Here is a 22041-nt window from a genome sequence, read left to right on the forward strand (position 1 = left end):
AGTTAAGATCATAGGTTCCCAGACTTCCCTGCTAAAAGGATAGGAGAGGGCCTAATCCCTGCTGCCGGGATGTCCCCTTATGTTGTAAGTTATGATGTCCTCAAGGCTGACACCAGGAGAGATTTATGACCGAAGCTGAAAGGAGAGAGAGAGAGAGAGACATACATAGTGGAATATGCCATTGTGCAAATTGAAACAAAAAGATGATAGGCACATATTTTCACTACTGTTTTTGAGACACACGCTTAATGATATTATGCTAGTTTGAACAAGTTGTTATAACATAACTTATATTCATAGTCTTACAATGTTAAAATTCAGTAAATATTTAAAAGCAGCACAAATATATGAACCAGTAGCCTGGCCTATTGAGCATTTCGACAACAGAGATGTGTGATACAAGACATACAGCCACCCTGACAAAATTAAAGGCAAGTCATTAAAGTCTTATCGGAAAGAGCTGATATAGAACTTACCAGTTCAAACATCTGTTTGCTGTGTGGTGACAGGTCTAGTGTGAGAGCACTGCTAGGAGCATAAATTACTCTTGTCGTGAATAGTGTAGGAGGCAACAACACCAGAGCAAATAAACAAACAAAATAATACATTAGCATATATAAGTGTATCTGTATACATGTAAAGGTTAGTTTTTACTCCACTTTTAAGACATAGCTAAACATTTATTGACATTTGTTTTTAAGCTTAGACATAACAGACATGTAACATGTTAGCATAGGTACATACTACTCTTTGTAAGTGTTTTTTTGTTGCAAGACATGCCCTACGTGTTCGCCTCCTTCAGTTCCACTGGCTTCTGCCCCAGCGGAAGTATTCGCTCTGGCTGTATAAAATATAGAAAACAAAACATTAGCGCATCGTTAAGAAAATTATTAATACTTGTGTTGGAGAATGTTTATGAGGTGTGTATATATAGTGTCCAACAGGGAATATAGGCATAAGTGAAGTACATATATGAATCAGTGCTTGTGGGATCATTAATAGATTGGTTGAGTCATAGCTGTCACATTATCAAGTTGCATCCTGGACTACTTAGGCTATTCCAATTTTTTTATGAGAATTCTGAGACTTTCAATGTTATATAAACATATTGTAAATCAGCATGCTATAAAAAATATGTAAAATGGACTGACTAACAAAGTTACACATGAAACGGAGAAAGAATATAATTTAGATTTAGGTAAAGTATGGGGTGTTTGTTGTAAATTCTTTCTTGGCCCTACTTCCGTGTTGTCTGGAAAGAGGCATGTTGGGTGCATGGTTGAGGGGACATGTTTCTTGAGTGGGACCAGGCAAAGAAGGGCTCCAATTCATCCTCCCAGAAGAATCTCCTGAAGAACTTCTGCTTCACCTGCTTCGTCTCATCCTACAATTTTGCCTTTATTTCCCCCATGATACAGACCTCCTCTCACAGGTGCATACTGAATCGTTCACCTAATGCCATAAGGCTGCCTTCTGGGCTACAGTGTGGTAGAATAGAGGCAGCCCATGTAATTGTTTGTAGTTTTTCACCACAAATGAAACTACAAGGGCTGTCTCCTCCTTTGTGGAATTTTCTTCCTCCTCAGCACAGGCAGCACCTTTTTTGGTATAAGGGTCTCAAAGTGATCTGCACACAAGGGAGCAGGAAACAAATTCCAATGAGGAAAGAAGCATATCCTTGGTTGTGGGCAGTACGTATATGGCTGTAAGTGAATGTGGGTCAGGTGTGCCTGATTGCTTTCAAGTGTACACTATTTTCCTAATCTTTGAGATATTTAGGTCCCCTATTCATGTGGAGTTCTCCGTGTGTGGAGATTCTGCCCTGTATGCGAGGGTCTCCTATTTACTACCATGCCAAATCTCTGCCCTGGGTCTGCCAGATGTAAATTATGGCTGAAAGTTACATTCCATAACTTTACAGTCCTATATTATGAGTATTCAGAACCCACCTTCAAGTGAGGTGGTGGAGACATGCAAGATAAACTTTTGTAAGAAATTTACACTCGGAGTTTGTGAAAAGCCAGAAATGGTAAAGAGTAATTTACTCAAAGGTATAATTTACCTTTGTGAATCAGGCCTAAAATGTCCGGTAAAAGAGTGCTAAACCCTTGCATGCCTGCCTACATCTTTGTCAGCAGACCGCAAGAGTCAAGGCTTTACCCTACAGTGATTAGTTGTCAGAGCGTGTGCCTTGTGAGCAGAAAGACTCACGAAAAACCAAAATGCTGTGTGAAAGCAAGCCAAAAAATTAATATGCCTTTCACTGACTGGTTGTTGCCTGACATGTAAAGTACAATTACATTTATGATTGATCTCTAAGGACTACATCCCCAGAAGGAAGTTAGCAAGGAATTGAGTGATTCCTGCATTAGGACCCAAAGTCAGAGGCTTTACCTGTGAGGGAAAATCCTCAGCTAAAGGGACAGAAGGAGTACTTACAAACATACAGACCAATAAGTCAGGTTATTCTGTATATGTATATATATGTATATCTATGTATTTATTACCTACTGGTGGTCGCCAGTAGGTAGTTATAGTTAGGACCTAGTTTCCATAGGAAATCCACAACATTCTATTTGGAATAACTTTGGCGCTGGTGGACGAATCTTCGCGGATTTCTCCAGGAAAATGGCCTGCTCAGCTCCGCTCCTTCCCTGAAAGTTTGGGGGTGATTTGTTAAGTGGGGGCCGAGAAAAAAGGGGGGTCCCAAAACAAGTTTTCCCCTTGCAATTTTCCATACGGACCTTTAGACAGGGCACAGCCCGAACGGCTGAACGGAATTACACCAAATTTGGCAGAGAGGTAGAGTTCGGTTCGCAGATTGTGCTTTTTGTTAAATGGTGTAAATCCGTTCAGTAGTTCCTGAGAAAATCAAAAGTAAAATCATAGCGATATCTAGAGACGAAGTACTGCACGCGTACAGAAATCCGTACAATTACGAGCACAAGCTGCATGCTGATTGGATGTTAACTGTCTGTCAACACTCCAAACCAAGAAGTGTTGGCAGCCATCTTGTGCCTCGGTAGCACCGAGTCACAAGAAAACAGTAAAACAAAGTTGAAAAATAAGGAAAGGGGCCAGGGTAGAAACATGGTGACCCTCTAGGCCTGCTCAGGGGGTCCCACATGGATCTTTAGGCGCAAAAATGTATGTATACTATACGATATATTTTATTTTTTTTAAACGCGCAGTATGCATATGGTACTCGTACGCGGTGGAAAAGGAAAAAAAAACTAGAAGTCCGTTTTATTCTTAATTAGCTCCCGGGGGGGGGGGTGCAAATTCCGGGGGCAATTTTTTCTATAATGGGGTGCTTGGAAGTGTCCAACAGGAACAGAAGAATAAAAAAAAATAATAATGTTGAGGACAGCAATGCTCCTGCTTCCTGCGTTTTATCAGGTCAATAGACTGTTCCCTATAACACAAAAGTTTATTGCAATAAATGCATAGAATTTTAACTTTAGCAAAATCAGGATCAATTTGTGGGTGTGGACTGCTTGCTGAATGTGCTGGTACAGCAGTTGATGTGCTATATCCTTCAACCTCCGTGTTGCAGCTCGAGCAAAGTTGTTGGGGTGTAAGTTCTTCACGTGTCGCTCCATATTTGCTGTACCAAAGGAGTATTTTCGAGATGGATCACCCCTTAAAAGAGTTTGGAAAATTTTACAGGTTACTTTTGGAGCATTAACCTTTTTTTGCCCTTCTGAAAAAGTAAAAAACTGCCAAATTAGAGCTTCTTTCCTCTTCTTTCGAGGTTCTTCAGGAATGAAATATTCCTCTGAAGAATGGCTGGAAGATGACTCCATTGCTGTTATTATGGTAAACTTCGTTCTATTTGACAAGATTCTCAGAAGAGATGCTTCTTTATAGAAAGTCAAAGTAGAAATATTAAAATGAGACGGAAGTTTCAACAGTTGTAATAGGAAGTGTTATGAACCAATCAAATCTCTTTTTTTAAAGTCACATTGCTTTGCGTATGCTTACGCTGTGGTTACGGTACTCTTACGATGCAAGTACGCAAGACGTTCAACCGCTATTTGTGTAATTGCTTTTAAAAGTAATATAGGATAATTGGAACTTAAAAATGTTTTCATACTTGTCCTAGATAATGTCTTCTGTTAGTATGTTCATTAAATGCATAAATATATGTTTTTAAACAATTAAAAACATTTGCGTCTTTGCGTATGCGACTCGTAACGTGAAAGCGTATTCGTAGCGTATGCTGAGAATGATTAGCAGTACAAACTATGGTGCGATCACTCTCTCACTGTCAAATCAGAGCACAGGGCACGCTATGAGAATGGTTACAAGTGGTCACTCATTGGAGATCCGATTCAGCTGATGGCTTATCCACGGTATCATAATGTTACTTTTTAGCCTGTTTAAGTTTGAGGTTTGCATGAAATACTATGCTATAGGCAGATATGGTTCTTTAGGCAGCGCTTATCTCTATGAAGCTTGGTTATTATCATTTACATATAGGTGCCTGAGGGAGGGAAAAGAAGTCTATCTGAATGGAGAGGATTACACAATAGCACCAAATCACTCCTTAATTTGTAGAGACATACAATTGCATGGCTCTTGTAATCAAGATGCGCCTAATTTGGCCTGCGTTTTGAAAGGCACTCCGACACCTGCTTTCATACCAACGTTCAGTTTACTGGCAAACGGGAGTTATTTAATTTGAAATAATGCAGATTGTTGTGCGAGGTTAGCAGGTATCTCTTACATGATTATGGTAACTGAGCGTGTGGTTTGCTGTAAAAAAAGTTGTGTGCACTCCTCTGCATGGGAAGCTGGATGTTTCCATCTGGCCATCGATTCCGACCTTGAAAGCAGAGTCAACCAAATGAGCTGTATAAGAGCGCAATTGTGTCAAAAAGAGGTCGCTCTTACTTCTGCTAGAGAAACATTTGTCCTTCGTGTAGCAAACACCCGCAAAGAAGTGCATGATTTATTAAATACAGACGTGCTCCTGCATTTTGGGGAGTTAATTCAGAGTATCTTTAATGCGTCCTTGACTACGGGGTTACCTTACTTTTTTAAAGTTAGAAGCAGTGGCCTTGTGACTTCTTTTCAAAGTATATTTGGTGTCTTCTCTGCATTTTTTCATTCGATTTTTGCCAGCATCTTTGGTGGATTCCCCTTAATAATCGCATTTATTGCCGGTGTGCTTCTATTAATTTGTTTACTTAAATATGGATGCACATCCTGCAGCACACAAGAATATGTCCCGGCTGTTGCTGCTCCGCAACCGAATGCTTAGTTACTATGGAGCGCAGCCTCTGGCTACATTGAGTGCAGTTTATGGATTATCGTTTCGATTTTCCTTTTTCACATGCGTTCAACCTGTTTTCCATTGCCTGAGCTGCGATTTTGACTGGGCCCTGGATTTGTGTCTCTGCAGTACGGTGTCTCCCAACGCGGATTATGACCAGCTGATGAGCCCCTTAGTCATTCAAGACTTGCTCTGTTCTGGCGGCGGGATTATGGCTTTAGCAGCGAGACATGCAATAATGGGACGTTGGAATGTTTTTGCAGCGGCGCTTGACTTCTTGGCACGCAGTTACATTGAAGATGACCCGAGTTTTCCATGTATGTTCATTCTCACTATTGAATTGGATGGCTGAAATGTTTTCAGATGAGAACAATGACTTCCTCTTGGAGGCTGTTGCTACATACTGTGCTTATACGCGGTTTGATTAAGACTCTTTGATTTTTCTACCTATTCTTTATTATTTAGTTACTGTATTCTATCAAACAGCAAATAATTTTGTTTGCAAATTTGAACTTGACTCTGCTTTTCAGGCTTGGACTCTGCGTTCCTAATTCGCCCACATTTATATCATGTGCTTCGATCGAGTGAGGGTGTCGTGGGCTGAGCCTTGCACTCACAACGTGTTAAGTTAGCATGGGTTTATTAGAAGCTTAAACGCCATTTTTACTTTCCTGCTCTGCTTTGCACACGACACGCACTTGCGCTATTGTTTAGGGAACACTAAGTATTTTGCTTCACATGAGAATAACTTGTTTTACTGCATTTCTAAGCTGTCTCGTTAGTTTAGTGTGTATAGTGAGAGCAAGGAAGATCAAGGTTATCTTGGATACTGTGTCTGTTATTCGGAATGATCGTCACACGTTCGACCCATAACACATATGCAGCTGTGGCCACCTCTGATACTGGTGTGTTTAATAATGCATTGTGGAGGCATAATTACACACAGTTGGGGAACATTGGTATCCTGACAGTTTGTACAGAACTCAATGTGATCCACTACTGCTGAGTACCAGAGGTATGGGTCCGCCCATGTAATCCTATGAGACCTTCTGTAGTTATACACTAACTTGCTAGGTAGGGAGGGTGAAATGTAGGTATATTTTAAATGTGTGTTTCCCTTTAGCATTATAGGATGCTTTCTCCCTTTGTATTTTATGGAATAGTAACAATGCTGACAACCTTGTTTTTGATAACATGTTTGGTTGTATTATCTAAGGTACTTTACATGAGATCACGGCGTTAGAAATAAACATTTCAAACTTGCACGTGTCTTTATTAACTCCTTGTTTGGACTGGTGTAAGACTATAACGAAAGAGTGCTCTTGTTATCCACCTTACTTGAGGTAATCTAAGTCGCATGTTCTGGGTTGACTAGTCATTGGTGTTTTTGCTATAGGACGAAGAACCAATGAGTCACTGATTGCTAGTCTGGTAGGGGGTTTTGGTATTAAGGTGGGTTTTGGTACAATGTAATTGACTGAGGTCCTAAGTCTTTATGCACAGTCTGTGTAGGAGCAGAATTCCTGGAACAGTAGTTACAACAAAAAGGCTCGATGAAGGGCTTTGAGTTTGAATCAGAATATGAAATTGAAGAATAATTGATAACCCCAGCCAATAAAGGGAGCAAGTGTGCAAATTTACAGTGCCTTCGGCTGGGGTAGTTGTTACAATGAAAAGGTTCGATAAAGGCCTGCACTTTGAATAGGAATATGAAATAGAAGAATAGTTTATAATCACAGCTAATGAATGCAGCAAGTAATTGCGTGTATGTATGGATGATGTGTTGATTGAGTGGAAGATGAAAAAGGTGAAAAATAAGAAAGGCTGGAGACACGCTAACTACCCACTGCCTTGTCAGTGAAGTGGATCTTTGGATTTCCAGCTCATTACACAGATAGGGTGTTGGATTCCGCAGTGGGAGCAAGAGAAACGAGTACTACATCTAAGGAAGCAAGCTAGTGCATAAAGTGCAGACAGTGTGCGGTAGAAAGGAAGCAAGAAAGGACGGAAGTGTGCAAATTACCCAGTGCTGTTCACGGGTAGTAGTTACCAAGAAGGCTGAATAAAGGGCCTGCACTTTGAATTTGAATTAAAGAAGAATAATTGATAAGCCCAGCCAAGAAAGGCAGCAAGTAGGTGTGTGTATTTGTGGATGATGTGTTGATTGAGCGGAAGATGAATAAGGTGAAAAATAAGAGAGACTGCAGAGAGGCAAACTTTCCATTTCTTTGTAAGGGAAGTGGGTGTTTAGTTTTCCAGAGTATATGTATATATATATAATTCACTGAAAAAACCATAGGTTATAGACCATATATAGTTAGGAATTCGCATTTACAAAACCTTATTTTACTCACACAAAACCATTGAAATTCCATATATAGTTAGTTGCACTAACTATATATCGCGCACCCGCAATCCACTGCTGATGATGTCACATATTACATCATTCATGACATGGTCAGTGACATCACTGATGACATCACTGATGACATCTCAAATGACATCACTGATGACATCTCAAATGACATCACTGATGACATCACTGATGACATCTCATTTGACATTACTGATCACATCACTGATGATATCATTCATGTGATAATACGATGAACCTCTTCAGACTCTAATATAACCTTAGATACAATCAGTGTAAACAGACACTCACAGACTGTCACTCATCCATGGAGTTACTCACACACCTAGTCAGTCATGCAAAGAATCAATCACACCTCCATTTCCTCAACTATACAGTTATACAAACTTTACTTATTCAAACATATACTAACACATATTTACTCTCGTATACAATCCCTGATACAAGTTCACAATGATCCATACAGCCACTCACACATTCACTGGCTCTTATGCACAGTTATTTACATATGTCAACTCTCACATGTACTGTGTTTTACATATGTACTTACTTTGACATGTAGCACTGAGATATCCATTCACTCACCAATACACTCATGCACACAGTCAACCGCCCATACAGCTGTTTCCACATGCACTTTTGAAACCATACATCTAGTGAATCAACTGCTCACACATCTATGCACAGAGTCATACACCTCCCAGCCACCCACACACACACTCAGTCTCCCATACAAATACTTGGGCAACCAATCAATAACCCATATAGTTACTCATATAGCTACTTATCAACACATGCAACAGTTTACAGAACAACAGACATAATGATGCACAAATTAAGACAGTTTAGTCACTAACCCATGCACTCAGTGAGACACATTTAATCACTCACTCATACAGTCAGTCATGCACCTACTAAATCCTTCATCCAGACACTTATACATCCACTCATTCTTCAATATGTAAGACATATTTTAACTTTACAGAAACATACAGTCACTGGATGTTGTCATCAGTGATGTCATCAGTGATGTCATTTGAGATGTCATCAGTGATGTCATCAGTGATGTCACTGACCATGTCATGAATGATGTAATATGTGACATCATCAGCAGTGGATTGCGGGTGCGCGATATATAGTTAGTGCAACTAACTATATATGGAATTTCAATGGTTTTGTGTGAGTAAAATAAGGTTTTGTAAATGTGAATTCCTAACTATATATGGTCTATAACCTATGGTTTTTTCAGTGAATTTTCAAGGTTTTGTAAATGCTAATTCCTAACTATATATGGTCTATAACCTATGGTTTTTTCAGTGAATATATATATATACATACATATATAAACATATATCATCTGTATATCTATATAAATACAAACATAAATGCATGCATACATATACTTATATTTATTTATTTATTTATTTATGAAGCTTGTAAAGCGCACAGCTACCTCCGAAGGAAGTGTCCCGGCGCTAAGATTACTGAATTGTCCCCAGGGGAAGAAAACAGAAACAGATCTCATACAGGGTTCTGACCCAACCAGGTCCTACTGCTTAGTGAACAACCAAGTCTTGAGTTTGCGGCGAAAAACAGGCTCAGATTCGCAGAACCTGAGGTCAAGAGGGAGGCTGTTCCAGAGCTTGGCGGCAGTGATGGTAAAAGATCTGCCGCCAGTCCGAGAGAGCTTAAATCTGGGCACTGTCAACAGGCGAAGGTTGTTAGATCTAAGATGTCTGGCTGAAACCGAGATTTTAAGACGCTTTTTCAGATATGACGGGCCAGTACCATGGATAGCCCGGAATGTCAAAGTCAGAATCTTGAAATCAATGCGTCGTAAAATAGGGAGCCAATGAAGTTCTTCTCGAAAGGCTCTGACTGAGGTGCGGGCAGGAATATTGCCAATGAGCCGGGCGGCTGCATTTTGCACAATTTGCAGGCGGTCAGTAAGGAAAAGTGGGGCACCTGAGTAAAGACTGTTGGCGTAGTCCAAGTGGGAGGTAATGAGAGCATGGACTACAGTTTTACGTGCTGATTGAGGGAGAAAAGGGAGGATTTTCCTAATCATACGTAGTTTGGAAAAGCAAGCTCCGACCACTTTATTAACTTGAACCTTACCAGACAGGGCATTATCAAAAGTGTAGCCCAAGTTGCGAGCTGCCTGTACTGGCGTAGGGGGAGGGTTCAAGATGGTAGGCCACCATAGGATAGATGGGGGGGGGGATTTCTTGCTGAAGAAAAGGACCTCCGTTTTATCGGTGTTCAGGGCAAGATGATTGGTGGACATCCAGGAGCAGATGTTACCAAGGCAATTCCTGAAGTTAGAGAAAAGGGAGTCAGAATGGTCTCGAAAGGAAAAGATAAGCTGAGTATCATCAGCATACGAGACCACCCTGACACCCCAAGACTCAATTACCTTGGCTAGGGGGGCCACATAAGCGTTGAACAATAGAGGGCTTAAGGCGGAGCCCTGGGGTACTCCGCACAGAAGGGGTTTGTCCTCGGATTCAAAAGGGTGCAAGGTAACCCTTTGGAAGCGACTGGTCAGGAAAGAAGTGATCCAGGCAAGCACCGTCCCACCAACCCCAAGCTGTAGTAATTGCATACAGATGCATGTTATTTACATGAAAGTTGAAAAAACACCAATAAAAGCGAAGCTAAAAAGCCACCTCATTACAAACAGAATGGCTTTAACTTAAACGAGGGCGAAATCTATTGCATTTTCAATGCTTGTTTACTTTGGTTCCATCAAGAAGGCATTCAGATGTGTCACACATTTGCCATAAATTCTGAATGTTAGCACTCTAGTTGCACATTAGATCACTGTAGTAAAGCTACTGCTCACCAGGGACGTCAGCTGCTGGTATTCAAAGTGCATGTTTCAGTCTGCATGTCAGAATTTTTTTAATGAAATAGAAGAGGATTTGAGAAGTCACTCAAAATGATCCCTAATTTTTCTTTCTGAAGCACTAATCATACTTTCTATGGCAAAATTAACCCCCTCATGTTGTTCCTTTTTAAATTGAGTGTTTTCAGACTTACCACTTCATTCCAATCAAGATGGCTTCTGGTGTGCCATACTTTTGTCATAAGTAAGACTGTTAGCGCTCTAGTTGTTCTTTAGAACACTCTGGGACATTCTGTCATTGGGCTATACTTGGGGTACATCTGGGTGATATTTGGGCTACATTTGGGCTCTTTTGTCTCTGGTGGCCATTTTGGGAGACTGCATGTCAGAATTTTTTAATGAAATAGAAGAGGATTTGAAAAGTCACTCAAAATGTGCCCTAATTTTTCTTTCTGCAGCACTAATAATACCTTCTATTGCATAATATACCCCCTCATTTTGTTCCTTTTTAAATTAAATGTTTTAAGAGTTACCACTTTATTCCCATCACGATGGCTCCAGGTGTGCTATACCTTTGTAATAAGTAGGACTGTTAGCGCTCTAGTTGTTCTTTAGAACACTCTGGGACATTCTGTCATTGGGCTATACTTGGGCTACATCTGGGTGATATTTGGGCTACATTTGGGCTCTTTTGTCTCTGGTGGCCATTTTGGGAGACTGCATGTCAGAATGTTTTAATGAAATAGAAAAGGATTTGAGAAGTCACTCAAAATGTGCCCTAATTTTTCATTCTGCAGCACTAATCATACTTTCTATGGCAAAATATACCCCCTCATGTTGTTTCTTTTTAAATTAAATGTTTTAAGAGTTACCACTTTATTCCAATCAAGATGGCTTCAGGTGTGTCATATCTTTGTAATAAGTAGGACTGTTAGCGCTCTAGTTGTTCTTTAGAACACTCTGGGACATTCTGTCATTGGGCTATACTTGGGCTACATCTGGGTGATATTTGGGCTACATTTGGGCTCTTTTGTCTCTGGTGGCCATTTTGGGAGACTGCATGTCAGAATGTTTTAATGAAATAGAAAAGGATTTGAGAAGTCACTCAAAATGTGCCCTAATTTTTCATTCTGCAGCACTAATCATACTTTCTATGGCAAAATATACCCCTCATGTTGTTTCTTTTTAAATTAAATGTTTTAAGAGTTACCACTTTATTCCAATCAAGATGGCTTCAGGTGTGCCATACCTTTGTAATAAGTAGGACTGTTAGCGCTCTAGTTGTTCTTTAGAACACTCTAGGAGGCTGCAGTAGAACACAAAGGAATCAACTGACAGTCTCTGTCCTTGTTGGATGTACATGTTTTACTGAGAATGTCAGACTTCATTTTCACATGACTGAGAAAGATAATGTGAATTTACAGAAAATATGCTTTCAGTTTAGCTTATAGATCCCCTTCCAAACCACTGTGGGAAAATCATGAGATATTAGTTTTCTTTCAAACAATATTCATGATATCACAGCAGAAGGTTTTTTCACATGGTAAAATCACCTTAGAACCCACCACAATTCCTAAAACGAGTATGGTACCATCAACAAATGATTTATAATGTAACTAAAGTCCTAAAACCCTCTATTAACTACAATGCTTTTTAATGAGGTGCTATCATGTATATTGGTCCCAAGATGGCTGCCAACACTTCTTGGATGAAGTGCTGACAGCCAATCAGATCAGATGTGTGGTTAGGCTCCGCCCAGATATATATCTTTTTTTGAACCTAAATTACTCAAAATCCACTGGAGCACATATATTGAGACCTAGCAAAGGCACATCAGGCTAACAGTCCCTACAATTTTGCCAAGTTTCATGCAAATCCATTCAGCCGTTCGAGCTAAAAGTGAGGCCAACCGCCCTATGGAAATTAACATGGGAAAAACGCGTTTTGGGACCCCCCTTTTTTCTCGGCCCCCCCTTGATGAAACCCCCCCAAATTGTCAGGGGCTGCTCAGAAACAAAATGTTCCATTTTCCTGAAAATTTCAGCCAATTCCGTCCACAAACGCCAAAGTTATTAGACATAGAATTTTCAAAAATCCCATAGAGAAAAAATCCGAACTATATATACCTACTGGCGACCGCCAGTAGGTAATATATACATATATATATATATATATATATATATATATATATATATATATATATATATATATATATATATATATATATATATATATATATATATATATATATATATATATATATGTATGTATGTATATATATATATATATATATATGTATGTATGTATATATATATATATATATATATATATATATATATAATTATATATAATAATCCACAGTTTGCGTAGAAGCATATATATATATATATATATATATATATATATATATATATATATATATATATATATATATATATATATGTATGTATATATATATATATATATATATATATATATATATATATATAATTATATATAATAATCCACAGTTTGCGTAGAAGCATAACGCGCACTCGGTAGTATCGATGCTCAGATATTTATTTCTCAGGAAACGTTACGCGTTTCGACACTAAATGTGTCTTGCTCACACGTTAACCAACAACATGACATTTGGCTTGTTCAAATAAACATAAACAAAGAAAAAAAGTTCAATAAACAGTGAAAAGGTACACATACTTCGGCTAGTTGATATTGAACGCAAATGGATCAGCCATTTTGGAGTGGTATACTCCCTATATAATGGTAACATAGGTTTTAATTCTGAGTATCCTTATTACAACCAACTCATATATGCACTGGAAAGAAACATTTTCATGTCACATTTCAGAAATTAATGGGCTGAAAAAGCAAAAAGAACCCATTGTATTGTTAGTCTTGCAATATACATAATATTATATTAGCGGTCTAGTGCCAGCGATACCAATTGTAGTAATCATGGACCACCTCTATTGCATCCTTAGTTCGATTGGTGCCTATTATAGTAGTACTTGCTATCTAGGACACCTAGTTTAGTAATAACGCATTATCTACAAAGTAATATAAGTACATAATAGTTCGAATGATACGTCTTGTAGTTAGTCGACATATCCGGTTTTGGGGGTACACGGTCTAGTGCCTGTGATGCTAACACATGCTTGCACACTTTGGGTCATGATTTATATCCAATCAAAGCAAAATTATATGCGGTCTAGTGCCTTAGGATACCAACTATACATTTGCAAATACTCAATCGATATCTTGCTATTTCTCAAATAGTCCTTAACCTCCAGTTATATCACTCCCAAGTTCAGCCATACGTGTAACTGGTATACAAGCCAAAGGAGCCAAAGGAGCCCAAGAGAGTTAACCAAATAGGTTGCTTCAAAATGTCCAACAAAAAACAGTGAATAGTGAGTACCTTATCTTAATTGAGTGAAGTGACTTCATTATTCGCCGAAGAAAAGGTTAGGGAAGATGTGCGGTGCATTTTTAAAAATAGGTGATGTCTCCCTCCCTTTCCTCCTGAAAGAAACATATAGACATAAGATTAGCTTAGGTGTTCTATATCTACACAGTTCATAACAGATAACAGATAGCAATAAAAACAACACTGAAACGTATTCTTTCTGGGTCATAACCTGTTGTCCCTGTGATTAGAACTATTCTTCATATAAATGGGTTGCTAGTTCTTCATCCAAATTGTGATCCCCGGTAAATCTGCTTTCTAGTTCTATGATCCACTTGGATTCTCTTTTTCTAAGTGCCAAGACCCGATTGCCCCCTCTTTTGCCTACATTGACTTGTTCGACTGCAAAGTACCTAAGCAAGGAGGTATTTGATTGGTGGAACTCCTGAAAATGTCTAGCAACTGGGTAATGGGCATCTATGTTAGTTATTGCTCTCAGATGTTCCTGTCTTCGTTTTTTGGCCATACAGGTTGTGCTGCCTACGTTTTTATTTTTGCATGGACATTCAAGTACATAGATAACAAAATTGGTATTGCATGTAAGAAATTGTTTTATTTTGCGTTTTTCTGTATGTCCAGGGATATTAATTTCTTTCACCATGTAGCTTGATTTACAAGCCCAGCAGTGTCCGCAGGGATAAAACCCTTTAAGGCCCTGCAGATGTTGTTTCTTATTGTCAGATATGTCTCCTTTGACTAGAATATCCCTGAGATTTCTCCGTCTTCTATAGGTGATTTGGGGTCTTTCCTCAAGCTCAGGTCCTATTATGTTATCTGACTGTAGGATATTCTAGTTATCCACTAGGATTTTACGGACTTTGTCTGATCTTTGGTGAAAAGTAGATATGATTCTGGTTGTGTTCTTCTCATTGTCTATTTTAGATTTAGGTTTTAAGGTTTCTGATCTCTCTACTTCTGCTGCTTTTCTTATAGCTTTGTTAAGCACCCATTCGGGGTAGCCTCTTTCCCGAAATCTAGACAACATGCGTTCTTGTTCTAATGTAAATCCATCTTTGTCGCTATAATTTCTTTTTGCTCTGAGTAACTCCCTGTAGGGGATGCTCCATTTTAGTGGGTCTGGATGGGCACTGAGAGCGTGCAGGAGGCTGTTTCCAGCCGTCTCTTTTCTATGTAAACTCAAGATGAGATTACCATTGACCACATTAATTTCTGTGTCAAGAAATTCAACATGATCTTTGCTAATAGTATAGGTGAGATGTATATTGTATATATTCCTGTTAAGTTTGTCAATGAAGTTAACCGCTTCCTCTTCTGTACCACACCATACTATAAACAAATCATCAATGAATCTGATCCAGGTTTGTACCTTAGCAAAATCTTCTGTTAGATTGATCTAATTTCTAAGCTCCTCTTCCCATTTGCCTACAAAGAGGTAAGCGAAGCTCGGCGCGAAGGCAGAACCCATAGCCGCGCCACGGGTTTGTTTGTAAATTGCCCCATCAAACATGAAAATGTTATTTTTTAAGCACAGTTTCATCATTTGTATTATCATGTTGGTATGTTCCCGAAAGCCTATTTCCCTCTTTTTGAGGAAGTAATAGCTAGCTTCCATGCCTTGAATGTGATCTATGATAGTGTAAAGGGCACTCACATCCATGGTTATTAGCAGAGAGCCCTCTAACAAATGGATGCTTTCAAGTTTGTTTAAAAAATCAGTAGTGTCCTTCGTGTAGGAGGGTAGCTGGCAGACAAATTCTCTTCGAAAATTATCAATATATTTTGGCAAATTCTCATTGATGCTGCCAATGGAAGAAATTATGGGTCTCCCTGGAGGCTCTCTAGGGTTTTTATGAACCTTCGGTAGAAGGTAATAAAATGGGTAGTTTAGGATAATCTCTCTTGAGGAAACGAAATTCATGCCATGAAAGTAACCCTTCATTATGCCATTCGGTGAGTTGTTCCCATGTTTCTGTAATGCTCATATTATATTCATTCATATTGCTTTTACAGTAGAACATCCCACCATCCAATTGAAACAAAGCTTCTTTCATATACAAGTCTCTACCCCACAACACGATGTTTCCTCCCTTATCTGAGGGTCTCAAGATGACATTTTTATCCTCTGCTAGAGAAAAAATAAATTCCATCTGTTCTTTAGTCAGGTTAATCTCTCCTCTTTTCAGTTTAGGACGTGTGTGTTTCAGTTTAGTCAATATACCAAATTAATCTAAACGCCATCTTAAATACGTGACCATGTAAAAACACCAATGTGCAAATAGCGGCGGACATTTTGTCATGGAGCAGTGGCAGTTGTAAAAGTAATCAAATGCGTATTATGTCTCAAAATAATTTGGTGAGCGTGAACAAGCCGTAATGGAGAAATGCGTTGTTTTTCTACTTGCGTAATAAACTTCACTTGCAAGTCAACCTGAGTGTCCGAGCATCATCCTTATCAGGAAGTGTGTTGGAGCGAATTTATTGGGATACCGGTTACCCTTCTCGGACCGCCCACGACAGCCATTGATCTTTATACCGGTAATGGTGGAGGAGCATATATATATATATATATATATATATATATATATATATATATATTTTTTTTTTTTTTTGGGGGGGGGAGAATTCTGACGTGTGATCAAGCCTCGGCTGAGGTGAAACGCGTCATGGCGACTGGTGGGCTGTTATTCTTCACGAATAAAGAGCACTGAAACGAGAGCATGGAGTTTGTGGCTTTACTCAATTTTCGTCTTCAGCGCGAGCTGTGTTGATTTCGGACCTTTGGAAAATATATATATATATATATATATATATATATATATATATATATATATATATATATATATATATATATTAATATATATATATATGTATATATATTTTTTTTTTTGGGGGGGGGAGAATTCTGATGTTTGCTCGCAAATTCGATACCACGAGAAAGCGCCTTGCGCAAGGTATCTCCGGACCAAGTAATGCAGAAACCTCAGAATCTGAAGGAGAAATTTCAGACGAGGAACGAGTGGGGGCACAGGCGAACAAAGCCAAAGATGCACAGAAAGAAAATGTTTTTTTCGACGAATTTCAGGTCATAAAAGAAACGAGACAGAGGCCGCAACAACGCAATCACCCCCCAGCACAAAATCAAAGAGGAAAACAAGGAGGGGCAAGAGGGGGAAACACTGCTACCACTTCGCCAAGAGTAACGAGGAGCGTCTCCAGACGCACGAAATGGTAAAAGAAACAAGAGATCAAACCATCATCAACCTCTCCACAAGAATATTAACTATGGAAGAGGAAAGTGTACTCAAAAAAGGCTTAAGCTTCTGTCCATCTAACGACTTCAATCTAGTCGATATTAAAATTGACCTTTTCAGATATATCAGAAAGCTGAAATTCCAGAAGATTTTTGCAATGCATCCTACTATACCTCCGAATGCGGAAGCACAAAATATTGACCATGACACTGAAACCGGAATCTTGACGCAACTACTTGATACAATAAGCAACACAGTATCTATAACATCAAACAATCAAAGTGGTAACATACAACCCTCACACAGTGTGAGCAAACAGATCAGAGACCCGAGCAATTGGAAAAATAAATCAAAGAGACTCCCTAAAGCACAATATGATGCAATTGATGTCTTTAGTGATGCAGTTCTCATGGACCTTGAAAAACTGGCAAAAGAGAAAATGAACGTCAAAGATTCAAATATAACACGCAAAGAATGGGAAGCAATTAAATCTCTGCGAAATGATGAGTCCATCGAGATTAAACCCTCTGATAAGGGTGGAAATATCGTGATCTTCACCAAAGAACATTATCAGCAGGAGGCCCTCAGGCAATTGAGAGATACGGACTGCTACACTGTAATCAACAGGGCAGAATACGTCAAAAGCACCATGGACTTCCAGAAATTGCTGGTAGATTGGAAACAACAAGGAATGCTTAACATGGACGAATTCTTATACCTACAGTGTGAAACACCCATTCTACCAACGTTCTATCACCTGCCAAAGGTCCATAAAAACTCAAAAAGACCTCCAGGATGACCAATCGTCTCATCGATTGGCAGCTTATTGGAGAATGCATCCAGATTCATTGACAGATATATTGCACCAATTGTAAAAGAGCTTCTCTTATGTGAGGGACACACAAGACTTCTTGCGATTAATTGACAGTATTGCTTGGGAACCTGGTTTCCTGCTAATAACTCTTGACGTTGTGAACCTCTATACCTGCATTGCTCATGAAAACGGTCTTGGAGCGGCCAAGTGGTTCCTGGATAAAAAGCAGGATCATTTCTGGGATCACAATGAAATGTTAATACAAATGATGAGATTCTGTTTGTATAACAATATATTTTTATTTGCAGGACAACTGTATAGGCAGGTTAGAGGTACATCTATGGGCTCGTGCTTCTCTCCCAGCTACGCGAACTTGTTCGTCGGCTGGTGGGAGAAGCACGAGGCCTGGGGGAAGGCCAATGACCAGTGGACAGACAACATCTTACTTTGGACAAGATACATAGATGATCTGTTTGTAGTTTGGCGCGGTAGTAGAACCTCGGCTGAGGACTATATTTCCGCGTTGAACGACAATGTGTGGAACCTCAAATTCACTAGTACAATAAGTGACACCAGTGTTTACTACCTAGATCTAGAAGTTTATGTCAACATGGGGAAGATTCAAACCCGACTATATAGAAAACCCACGGCGGGGAATGCTGTTTTACATGCAGCAAGCCAGCACCCCAAATGCCTTATCGGAAATGTCCCCTACGGCGAATTCCTACGCCTGAAAAGAAACTGCTCGGATGAGGAGGAGTACGTTCAGGCAAAGGAAGAAGCCAAAAAAAGATTCCAGATCAGAGGATACTCTCACAATGTATTAAACATTGCTGAGGATAAATCCAAGAAAATCCGGAGAGAGGAACTTCTGGTAGCCAAACCTGTACAAAAACAAGATGAACTCCCCAGAATGATCACAACTTTCAATGTGAAGTCAGGAAGGATTATGCATATATTTCAAAAAAATTGGCATATCCTTGGCACTGACCACGTAATGAAAAAGTCCTTCCAGAGCGACCTGTGATCACATACAGGCGCAGTCAATCACTGGCGGACCATCTTGTCCACAGTCATTTCACGTCCAAGAAAAAATCCGTGCAACTCTCGAAATGAAAAGGATTTTTCCCATGTCTAGGCTGCAAGGCCTGTAAAAACAGCAAAACAACTAAAACATACCCAGGCAGAACCGATGAAAATGAGCCAGAGAGAACTATCAAAAAATTACTTAACTGTAACTCTGAGTACACCATCTACTGCCTCCTCTGTCCGTGTGGGAAACGCTATATAGGCAGTACTATCAAGCCTACAAAGATGCAAATCCTTGAACACATGCGGGCGATTGCGAACAAAGATAAGTCGTACCCTGTGGCACGGCATTTCGCAGAACTCCACCAAAGCGACAGGGACCTGCTCAGCTTTTACTGTATAGACCAAGTGGAGCGCACCGAAAGGGGAGGAGACAGGGAAAGATTACTCCGTACTCTAGAGTCAAAGTATATCATCGGTCTAAAAACAATGGCCCCCTGGGGATTAAATAACAATGAAGAGATGTGGGTACATTTGTAGATACAAATTGTTTTGAATCCAGCAACTGCATTGAAAATAACATCTTTGAATGCAATAATACAATCATGTAGGTACATGCCTGCGAAATATAAATCTGAGCGGTGTTCGACTGTTTTCAAGGACTAAGAGTGCCCATCCAGGGCTCAATTAAGCTGTCCAAACTGGGAATCCAGACAGGCCCATTCAGGGCAGTATTTCTGTGTGAAAGGCGAGATTATGGTGACAAAATGGGTACTTTTCCAAATATACAGCTGCCAATATCCCAGCCTTTCGAGAAAAATGCTCAATTAATATATCTCAATATGCACGCATTTGCAATGAAACTGTAACTTGTTGCTACAATTGTTTTTAATTTGCACTAGAGCACTTTATTGTACATAGCGCCGTTCTGGTAAAATGAATTGGTTTGCGTATTTGCACATTAAAAGATGGCCGCTACATTAGTTGACCTATTACAAACGAACCGTCATCTATTTTGTTGATGTGAATGGGAATAGTGGCTTTAAATGGCGCCGTGTTATATTGCACAGGTTGACACTGACGAAGCCTTCTGGCGAAACGCGTCTGTTGTGGGGGTAGGGGCTTGAATTAAAAATTCATCATTCACGATATCGGTGTGCTGGTCATTCTTCTAGCCTGATTGGAGTGGATCGTGTGGAAACATATATATATATATATATATATATATATATATTCAAACAAGTAGTCCTGCACTTCCAGCTCCAGCGAACAGAGACCAAATGAATCCCAAAGATAAGGAAAAAAGGAATTTATTAAACCAAGTTCAACAGCGCAGCGGACTGATGCGTTTTGGGCGCATGTCATTTGAGATGTCTTCAGTGATGTCACTGACCATGTCATGAATGATCTAATATGTGACATCATCAGCAGTGGATTGCGGGTGCACGAAATATAGTTAGTACAACTAACTATATAGGAGCAATTTCAATGGTTTTGTATGAGTGAAATGTCCAGCTATCTATAACACCCCTAAAACTTACACTTTTTTGAGTGAACTTCAAAGGTTTTTTAAAAGCTAATTCCTAACTATATAAGGCCTGTAACCTATGTTATTTTCAGTTAATTTGCAAGGTTTTTTAAATGCTGATTCCTAACTATATAAGGCCTGAAACCTATGGTTTTTTAGTGAATTTGCAAGGATTTTTAAATGCTAATTCCTAACTATTTAAGGCCTGAAACCTATTGTTTTTTAATTGAATTTGCAAGGTTTTTTAAATGCTAATTCCTAACTATATAAGGCCTGAAACCTATGTTTTTTTCATTGAATTTCGGCGGTCTTTTAAATGACAATTTTTAAATGTATTAATTTTTTTTATACTGATTTACTACATTTTTGCAGGCAGGTGTTCAGAGGGCACGCCCCCTTTTTACAACAATCTGCAGCGCAACCCCTGGCACGTTTGCAGAGGAGGAACTAATTCCCCTTGCATACTGGGGGTCCCTGGTGGGGGAAATAGCCCACCAGGAGCCTCCAGTATAAGCCAGGGGGCTGAATTGCAGAGAGGTGTAATGAGGCCACACTCTTTTTTACACCTCGCTGCAGCGCAACCCCTGGCATGTTTGCAGAGTAGGAACTAATTCCCCTTAAATACTGGGGGTCCCTGGGGGCCAACTAGCCCACCAGGAGCCTCCAGTTTGGGCCAAAGGGCTGTGTTGCTTGCCCCGGGGGCGGCGGTCCCTGGGGAAGTGTGGGGGGGATTGTGGACCCCCACACTTCTTTTTATTCACTATGCCCCCGCGATTTGGTCCCCCAGGGGGGAATTTTTTTTAAAAACACACCAGGTTTTTTAAATAAAAAAATTGGGCCTTTTTTGTCCTTGTGGGACCACCTGGGCAGGCCTAGGGGGTCAGTGTGTATCTACCCTGCCCCCTTTTTGTGTTCTTCATGTTTGTTTTTCTGCTTTCTTGTGCCTCGGTCTATTGAGCACAAGATGGATGCCAACACTTCCTGGTTAGAAGTGTTGACAGCCAATGAGCATGCAGCTTTCTCGGGAAGGCATGCTGATTGGCTGCCACTGTCTGTCAACACTAGCACAAAATGGTTGCCAACACTTCCTGGTTAGAAGTGTTGACAGCCAACGAGCATGCAGCTTTCTCGGAAAGGCATGCTGATTGGCTGCCACTGTCTGTCAACACTCCAAACCAGGAAGTGTTGGCAGCCATCTTGTGCCTCGGTAGAACCAAGGCACAAGAAAGCAGTGAAACAAAGGTGCAAAACACACAAAGGGGGCAGGGTAGAAGCACCCTGACCCCCTAGGCCTGCTCAGGGGGTCCCACAAGGACCCCCCAGAATTTTTTTTTAAATCACGGGGTACGTGCACCGTACGCGTACGTACGCGTACCACGCACGTATGTACGCGTACGGTGCGCGTACCCCACGATTTAAAAAGGGTGCTTCTACCCTGCCCCCTTTTTGAGTTCTACACGTTTGTTTTTCTGTTTTCCTGTGCCTCAGTCTA

The sequence above is a fragment of the Lissotriton vulgaris genome, chromosome 10 (assembly GCF_964263255.1).
Source record: "Lissotriton vulgaris chromosome 10, aLisVul1.2, whole genome shotgun sequence".
Taxonomy (NCBI): Eukaryota; Metazoa; Chordata; class Amphibia; order Caudata; family Salamandridae; genus Lissotriton; species Lissotriton vulgaris.